The following is a 10,000-nucleotide window of genomic DNA, read 5'->3' on the forward strand; positions in this document are numbered from 1 at the left end:
TATCAGTGGTAATGTATTGATCTGCTGTAGTGTAGTAGTGCTGGTAGTATATCAGTAACAGAGCATTCACACCTTTGCGTTGGAATGCGTTGATCCGTCAGGGTTGACGGATCCCCAATCACTTTGAATGGGGTGACGTCATCCTTTGCCGAACTGAATTGTGGCTCCGTTGGGTTCCGTTGCGTTGCGTTTCATGCATTGCTTGCAGCAAGAGTTTTCGTGAGGCAATGCATGTGTCAGCCAATCAAATTGCCTTTCATGCATAACTGACAGCACAGGCGCTAGCCAATCAGATCCCGTATATGCTCACGTCTAAAAAGCGGCAAGCTAAAAAAAAAAAGATGGCGGACCAAACTCAGTAGATGGTCGTATTTGTACCTAAAAGTTGTGTGTTTGACTTTTTTTTGCTTAGATTAAAAAGTTACCGAGAAATATACACTGTACAATGTAAAAACCCCTTTATTGTAACTGAAAAATACATCTGATAGGATTTGCGAGGTGTCTGAGCCCCCTATCTAATGTTAGCAAGGCAACTTACAAGGTAAACAGCTTGCTAGTGGCGTGATTGGTTTGACCTGTCAATCTCACTATAACGTCTCTGGTATCAACAGAACCCCATGCGCCAGACTCCTCCTCCGACATCCGTTGGATCAACGCATTCTAACGCGTAGGTGTGAAAGGTCTGTAAGTGGTTGTTACGACCCTGGCGGGTCTAGGCCCCCGCCCCATGATATTTGCATGCCTGTTCTGTCTCTGTCATTACAACAGGTGATTGGAAACAGGTGTACCCCATGATTGGATGGGCTACAAAAGCCCTGATCAGATGGCAGTCGGGAGAGCTATGGATTCACGGCATGTGTTCAGTTTACCTTGTGATTCTGTTTGCCTGTGAACTGTTTCTGACTGACTCGTAATAAACTCTATCATCGTTAAGTCTGTGTCTAGCCTGAAGTCCGGCACAACATGAGGGTTAAACAGTATATATGTCTCCAATTTGAGTTGCTTGTTGTTCAAACCGACAGGGCAGTCTATACGTATCAGTAGGGGCACTGTTGACATTCAGCACTAAACAAGATTAGTACCCAGACTAAAGCCTTCTCACACAATTCTCCCTAGTTAAATCAAATAAAAGGAAAACAGAAGTGTATAATAAATTAAGCAAAATTATTAGGGAATATGAGCCTAAACTGTTACACGTTGTCAGTGCTGGATGGTTCAGTGGTATGACAGTCAGAACCATAGTGATGGTACTACAATAACGATACATACAAAAATAATCATATTAAAAAGTAATACAATTGACAAGCCTGTTGAAGCAGCTTTTATTTGATTTTAGTCATCAGTGTTTCTGTTTGAACAGTCCTAGGAGTCGGATCAGACTGAAGCTCAAACTGTTCTGCTCCACTGTCTCATGGACCTCAGTTATTCAACAGATTGTAGACAACTTAAAAACATGACTACATGTCACCAACCTCATACAAAATTTGGAAAATGAACGTAATTATGTTTAGGAATATCATTTTGAATGTCCTTCAATTTGTAATATTAGCAGACTTCAGATCACTGACACCTCTGGATATTCTTAAGGCAACTAACCATAGAACCAAGTACTTCAGAATTCATAATGAATGGGGACATATTAACAGCAAGTCATCATTAACCTGACAAAGGGAAATGACATCAGCTCTATCTGAACTGCTCCACTGTTACTGAGGCCTTCACTGGTAAGATTATCAAAGGAGAGATCTTACTGACATTAAAGTATGGAAACACTCTCTCAGTGAAAGTGTGTGTGAGAGTGTGTAGATGTGTGTTATTATCAGGGTCAGAGAATGACAGCTTTCCTCTGTCCCAGTCCAGCTGCACTCTGATCCTCTGGAGTTTCTGCTTCACTGTGACGAGAGTGGGGGGCTGTGGGGCAGACTCTGCTCCATATTCACCATCTTTATAACACACATACCACCGTCCACTCATGGAGGAATAGTCTCCCTTCCTCTGGACAGACTCTGCCATCACACCCACACTCCACCATGTGTTCTCTCCAACCTCCACATCCCAGCAGTGAGTCCCTGAGTTAAAGCCCTCAGAGCCCAGGACACTGTGATACTTATCAAATCTCTCTGGGTTATCAGGAAGCTGCTGCTCATCACCCTGTCTCACACTGGTCAGATCCTCAGACAGGATGAGAGTGTATGCTGCAGTGTTGGGATCCAGAGTCACAGGAGCTGCAGAGTGAGAAACACAAATGGTTAAGGTGGAAAGAGCACACAAAAAGAGATACATACACATATACAAACTAGAGGTCATTATCTGTATTTGTATCTGTTAAACCATCAAAATGATCTGTCTTTGAGTCTGGATTCAGATAGAAGGCCTGAAGTGGGCGTGGTCAGAAGTCATGTTAAAATCCCATTAATTTGTTGTATTGATTAATGTATTATGTTATTAATTATGAAATATATTTTCACATCCTCATACTGTACTTTTCATCCCTCTTTATTTTTTATTTTTAACTGAACTAAGTTTTATGAACTGTCTGAACCCCCCAGCTTGTCCAAATGTCTGTGGTACAGTGAACCAAATCGCCCTCCATGCTGAACAGGGATTTCCTCACCTTTGCTTTAACATCACAGTACAGGTTTGGTCCAACTGTAACGTGAGAAAATGGCATTGCGTGAGGGTACCCTGTAGCTTGGTGCAGTGACAGTTAGGAGCTTACGGAAACCCGTGTTTCCAACAATTGAGTAGGGCCAGAGGTCCTGGCAAATCATTTCATCGTTTCTGTTATCTGCTTGGCAGTCGGGTGGTTGTGTGTGTATGGTGTTTTTGAATTGAACACAGCCGTTATTGGTGGTTGTGGCTGTGTATTATCCACTGCTGGGGGGGTCTGGGCAGACATGGTCACAAAGGGATGTTTGAGATGCATATGGTTATGCATTACTGATGTTGTTAGGTGTTTCACATCCCTCTCTTATTATTGTGGCCTTGTACAATTAGCTTTAGTCCCATCAGCTGGGCTGGTTGTAAAGTGCTCCCAGATAGCACTGGTGGTTCTAGGGGTGCCTTAGAGTCCATTAATAGGTCCTAAAAAATTGCGTGTGTGTGTTTGTAGGCCTACTATAATTATATTTATATGCTATTATTCATTTGCTACATAAGCTCTTTTTTAATCAATAGCATTGTGTGAAACCTTAGCTAGCCTACTAATATGAAAGAAATAGTCTAGTCTTAATCATGGCCAGAGGACGCATACTTAACATGTTTTATACAATTACCTTTACTCCAGACGCTGTACCAGGTTAGTGTTTTGAAGGTGTCTTACAGATAATTGCATAATGATCATTGCTTTGTCTTACTGAAGTGTATGCTGCCAGTTCACACACACCTCACCAGCTGCCAGTTCACACACACACACCTCACCAATGATATGAATGATGTGAAAGTGTATTGGACTGTGTCTTTAATGGATCATTTATTGTACAAGTTATGATTTATTTGACATGAGGCCTATCAGGATTCATCACTTATAATGAATGCTGACGCTTACTGATCCTTAGTGTCGAAATCTCCCTCTCTCAGTGATAGGAGTTTATACTGATAGACGTGTAAGTGTCTTTTAGATGGAAGTATTTCTATTTTAAAGAGTTTGTTAAACAAATGTTGCGACCTATAATGGGGGGGTGGAGCCGTTCCTGTTAAATACTCTGCTCTGTCGTGGATAAGGGCATATGTGTGTGTGTGTGTGTGTATGTGTGTGGTAAATACTCTGCTCTGTCGTGGATAAGGGCGCTTTTCCTGCCATCACCGAGTGGCCTCACGTCGTAGCGTTTTTCTATCTGTGTTCTGGAATATTCCCTTACTTTTCTTAATAAATATCCCCTAGGCACAAGCTCCTTTGACTCCTAGTCATTCGATATTGCAGTCAGCAAAGGCTGGCTGTAACAGTGTGTGTGCGTGCGGCGTGGGTGTGTGTGTGTGTGTGTGTGTGTGTGTGTGTGTGTATGGTCGTATGAGAGCAGAAGCAGAGACGCTATGAGCTCTAGAAGGGGAGATGAGTGTGTGTGTGTCTTTGTGTGTGTGTCTTTGTGTGTGTGTGTGTGTGTGTGTGTGTGTGTGTGTGTGTGTGTGTGTGTGTGAGCTCTGCTGTCACTCAAGCTTCACTGGTAAGATCCTCAGAGGAAAGATGCCAGTGTTAAAGTATGAAACACTCTCTCTTTGAAAGTGTGTGTAAAAGTGTGTAAGTGTGTGTCTCTGTGGCATACTAAAAGTGTGTCTCTGTGGCATATATTTCAAAGTGAGTGTTCTCTATATTCTACATGTGTTGAAATGTTTGTATACATGTGTGTGTGTGTGTGTGTGTGTGCGCATGTGTGTGTGTGTGTGTTTGTGTGTGTGAAATGTGCTTTCAATGAAACTGAACAGTGGTGCATCATCCATTCCACTATGCGTCTATCACCACCCATCTCTCTCTCTCTCTCTATCTCTCTATCTCAGGTCTTTTTTTGGAAACGGCTCTATCAGGCTCTATCAAGGATTCTATTCAGGCTATTGCTCTACTTGGGCTATTTGGGGTCTTTTTCTGAAAACAGCTCTAACGTCTAACGGCTCTATTGCGTGTAGCCCTCCCACCAATGATATGTCTCATACACTACACTAGGGGATAACACAAACAGGGTGGGGTGACATTAAAATCAACTCTTCTTTTATTTATTCTTTACCCATCCAATGAGATCCGTCATTCTGAATCCTCCGTTTATCAACATGGGAGAACGATACAGTTCACTGGAGCATCCTTAATAATACTCTTTCAATTGCATTCTGTTCACTTTAACAATGTCTTCTGTTTTAGCTTAACTGTATCCTTATCAATTCTTAAACTCAACTGAAATATCCCAGACAATTCGGACTCATTTTCTTTTTCACCCGTAGACCTGCGTCTACACACTCTTCATCACTGGCAGCTCTTTTCATCTCTTCACTTGTCTTCAGATTTTTCTTTTAAATAAACTTGCCTTGCCCCTCTCTCTCTCTCTCTCTCTCTCTCTCTCTCTCTATCTCTGTCTGTCTGTCTTTCTGTCTGTTTTGTTTTGCTCTTATTTATGTAAAGCACATTGCATTGCCTCTGTGTATAAATAAACTTGCGTCCATCCATCCATCCGTCCATCCGTCTGTCTGTCTCCATGTGAGAGTGTGTGTTTTGTGTTTGAAATGAATGTATACACTCACTGTATTGAACAATCTCCTGCATCTTCTCCCAGACTCTGAACTTCAGGTTGCCCAGGTGTTTTGCCACATTGATCAGAGCTCCTGAAACCCTCTCTGGATCCTGCAGTGTGCACTGGGCTCTGGAATAACATTCAGGAGTCAGTGCTGCTGTGGGTTTGGGTTCAGAACCACAGAGAAGAGAGAGACAGTAGGCATGTCACTCACCTTTCCACTGTATTCTTGTAGTTCTGGAACACCAAAGAACAAAAGATGTAAAGCATTGTATTAACACTTCACATTAAATTATCCTACATTAACCACTCAAAGCAGCAATAAGGAGTTCTGTTCCAAAACTAGCAAGCTAGCCTAAAAGGCATGCAAAAACCTTGCAAACACCACCAATAGCCCAGTTGATACTGATAGAAGCTTGCCAACACACTAACACCATATTTTGGCAATATAGCTGGCAATGTCATGTTTTTCTTCCATTTTCCCAGCCCGGTTCACAGAACTACATATCCTGGATGGCTAGTGGGAAAGACACGGGTGTTTGTCTGTCCTTCACATGACCGTATGCTATCAAAATGAATTTGAAGATGGTACCAAAAGTGTGTTGCATAGTGTTACTTTAAAGGAATCTAAAGCAAACAATGAATGCCAGTAATGCTTCCAGGATCTCAACACTACCATTAATTAATATATCAAGTAATATGAAAAACAGGAACTTTTAAATCAGCATTACTTGCCGTCTTCATGGTTAAGTGTGTTGGTTTGTCAGATTATAAACTACTACAGAACCTGTAATCCTGAGTGTGTGTTTACATAATGCATAGCTTTTTATATATATTATTATCATTTCCATACATATAGGGTATAAACCTGTTTTCTTTGTGGAATCAGAAACGATTTACTCCTGTTAAAGACACTGCTTTAGGAAAAAAGAAAAACAGGACTGGTTCTTACCTGCAGGAATGTGATGTCATCATTTATCATCTCCTCTTCTATGGCTCTGATTGTGTCTGAAAGAGATGAGATCTCTCTGCTCATCTTCTCAATCTTCTCCTTCATCATCTGACTCTTCTGCTCCTCTTCCTCCCTCAGTGCAGCTATCCTGGCTGCCTCTTCATCTCGTAGAAACTGGTGCAGCTTCTCAAACTCCTCCTTGATCTGTTTCTCTGTGTGCTGGGTCTGAGTCTGGATGAACACATACAGTAATAAAAAAGTTATTTTTCTTGTTGCTGAAATGAAAACTCCTGTGTCTAATCTGGTCCATATCTCACCTTAATGTGCGCTGCTGTTTGGTCACAGATGAGTTTAACTTCTTCAAAGGTCTTGAATTTATTTCTTAGGGGCTCCAGTTTGATCTTGAGTTCCTCCTGAAATACACACACACTTTACTGGGTAACAACTACTGCAGTAAACACAGGTGTAAAGATTTGCACTCTACTGGTGTTGACATTGAGTAGTTATGGAGGCATGCATCTGCATATTTAATTCCTAATTAATTCTTAATAGAGCACATTATGTGTAAGCATTATTAAACTCATCTGAGCATTCCTACCTTAATATCTAGTGCAGCCTCATCGATGGGACTGAAGTTGTGGGTTTTGTGTGTTTTTGAGTCTCGACACACCAGACACACAGGCTGTTTATCCTCCAGACAGAAGAGCTTGAGTTTCTCACTGTGCAGACTGCAGAGCACCTCAGACCCTGCTGAAGCTCTCTGACTTCTCTCCTGTAAGAAGGTCTCACACAGGTTCTTTATTGTTAGACTTATTGGAGGATATCCATTGATGACCTTCTCCTGCAGACTGGACATTCCCTGGATATTTTGGTTTCCAGAACTGCTGCAGACAGACTTTACAGAAGCTGACTGCATGAGAGAACAGGGTCCTTAAGATGTCACAGCACACAGGACAAGAGAAATCCTCTTCGAGAAAGGTTTCGATGCCATAGTCTTGTTACCGGGGACTCTCTTTTGCACTGGTATTGCTGTAACACGTTTGCTTTCACTTTCAAGTTCACAGTTTGAAAATGTCAGTGTCTGAACAGGAAAACACAACATACTAAAGTCACAATGCTGTCAGCTTCATACTCATGTATTTGAAACCAGAATAGTTGGTTTGTTTGTTGAGTGTAAAAGTACACGAGAATTCGTACCTGTTCAAAGTTCGCTGAGAAACAGTCAGTCACTGGAGTCCGCCGTCTCCGTTCCCCACTTCTTGTTAATAAAGTTGAGGCGAGTCAGAGGAGGGACTTTGGTTGAAGAGGATTCCGATTGGCCAGCTCTGCTACACCATCAGAGAGAAAGAGAGAGAGAACCTTACCATCGACCCTGTTGTGATGTTTGACAGGTATACTTTACTTCATGACTTGTCATGTCACACAGTTTACTCACAGGAGGGATGTGTTTCTGAAAGGCCCTCAGTCTCTACTTCAAAGTGTTCGCCATGAACAAATGAACATGAACATATGTGTCAAGTGGAAGTGCAACGTGATTGTTCGGTCTTCTCTCATGTAGTTTTATATCAAATTCTGTCTTTGTATATATAGTTTGAAGTGAAATACACTCAAATACATTACTTGTGGCAGTAACGGTACAACAGGTCACTCTGTGTGTGTATGCATGTGTGATGTGATGCCGCGTTTAGGCGCATCTTAATGGCGGACGCAACGGACTTTCGTTATACCTTTAACAAAACGGACACTTCTACAGTCCTTATTGTACATCCCCACATAACTTTCTGAACTGGTTTACCTTGGTTGGCGTGTGTGGAAGCATAGGGGTGCACATTATCGCTAACACCACGCCAAACATTTCACTTCACGTTCATTCATTTACCGTTGATCAAAATCTCCGTTTTATTGCCCAATGTTGTTTGACAATTACTGTTAAGTTGCCTCATAGCATGTGTATAATAATGACACAATATACATATCATGTTTGTTCGATGGACAATGTTGAATAATGATCTTGCCACCATTACATCTTCCTTGTTTTCTTAGGAACTGCGTTCCAAATTATGTGGTTATCGTTGGATAGAGATTTTGGATACTCGTTGGATACTCGTTGGTTTTGGATTGGTCGTTGGATTTTGAATTATCGTCGTCGTTTGTTTATATTACCATTTAACTGACTTTACATTACATATTTGGTTTCTATTCACAACACTGACATTCACCACACGTTTGCCTATAATTAATAGATAAATATAACCTTGTAATCATTAATAAATAACTTATATTATTTTTATCATAAATTCTTTATGTTTCATGCATGTGAGCCGTGCACGTTACAGTGGTAATGTATTGATCTGCTGTAGTAGTGCTGGTAGTGTATGAGTGGTAATGTATTGATCTGCTATCAGTGGTAATGTATTGATCTGCTATCAGTGGTAATGTATTGATCTGCTGTAGTGTAGTAGTGCCATTAGTAGCCATTTGTATGTAACCATTGCTTCTCTAATTCAACCCCCTTTTGTACAGCCCTGCACCCTCTTTCGTCCTGACGGCTGTGAAGACATGCCCATGCACTCGTCAGGCGGCCACCTTCACACACTTGACCTTTGTGCAGTGCGTGTGCAAAAGGGTCACCATCACACACTTGACCTTTGTGCAGTGCGTGTGCAAAAGGGTCACCATTATACACACTTGACCTTTGTGTAGTGCGTGTGCAAAAGGGTCACCATATTACACACTTGACCTTTGCATAGTGCGTGTGCAAAAGGGTCACCTTCACACACTTGACCTTTGTGTAGTGCGTGTGCAAAAGGGTCACCATTATACACACTTGACCTTTGCATAGTGCGTGTGCAAAAGGGTCACCTTCACACACTTGACCTTTGTGTAGTGCGTATGCAAAAGGGTCACCATTATACACACTTGACCTTTTGCATAGTGCGTGTGCAAAAGGGTCACCTTCACAACTTGACCTTTGGTTGTGCGTGTGCAAAAGGGTCACCATTATACACACTTGACCTTTGCATAGTGCGTGTGCAAAAGGGTCACCTTCACACACTTGACCTTTGTGTAGTGCGTGTGCAAAAGGGTCACCATTATACACACTTGACCTTTGTGTTGAGCATGTGCAAAAGGGTCACCATTATACACACTTGACCTTTGTGTTGAGCGTGTGCAAAAGGGTCACGACCACACACTTGACCTTTGTGTAGTGCGTGTGCAAAAGGGTCACCTTCACACACTTGACCTTTGTGTAGTGCGTGTGCAAAAGGGTCACCATTATACACACTTGACCTTTGGGTAGTGCGTGTGCAAAAGGGTCACCACCACCACACACTTGACCTTTGTGTAGTGTGTGTGCAAAAGGGTCACCACCACACACTTGACCTTTGTGTAGTGCGTGTGCAAAAGGGCGGGTGTTGCTCAGTGCTCATGCAGCAGCATAGTCATCATGGAATGAACCTGAGGAAGAGTCACCACGGTCACACTAAAGCAAATACATGACACTGACAAGCTCCGACCACAACATTTAATATACTGGGTGTCAATTAGTTATTTATATGCATTAACAAATGTTATTTTAGAAGTTAGTTGGTTACTGAGTAATCTTGCTTGGTGCTATTCCAGTTTCTGGAAGGCAGGTGTCTGACTGATGGAGATTGTATACAAAGATGACATTCCTTACACTTGAGGACATGAATTTTTATTTGTATTTAGTTTTTAATTTATTTTTGGTTGGCACAAGTAAGCACTTTTTGCAATAATTGTTGTCAACATTTCGTAAAATGTTTTTTTACAAATGAATTTGAGCTACTTTACTTAAGCAAACTACATT

The sequence above is a fragment of the Clupea harengus genome, chromosome 2 (assembly GCF_900700415.2).
Source record: "Clupea harengus chromosome 2, Ch_v2.0.2, whole genome shotgun sequence".
Taxonomy (NCBI): Eukaryota; Metazoa; Chordata; class Actinopteri; order Clupeiformes; family Clupeidae; genus Clupea; species Clupea harengus.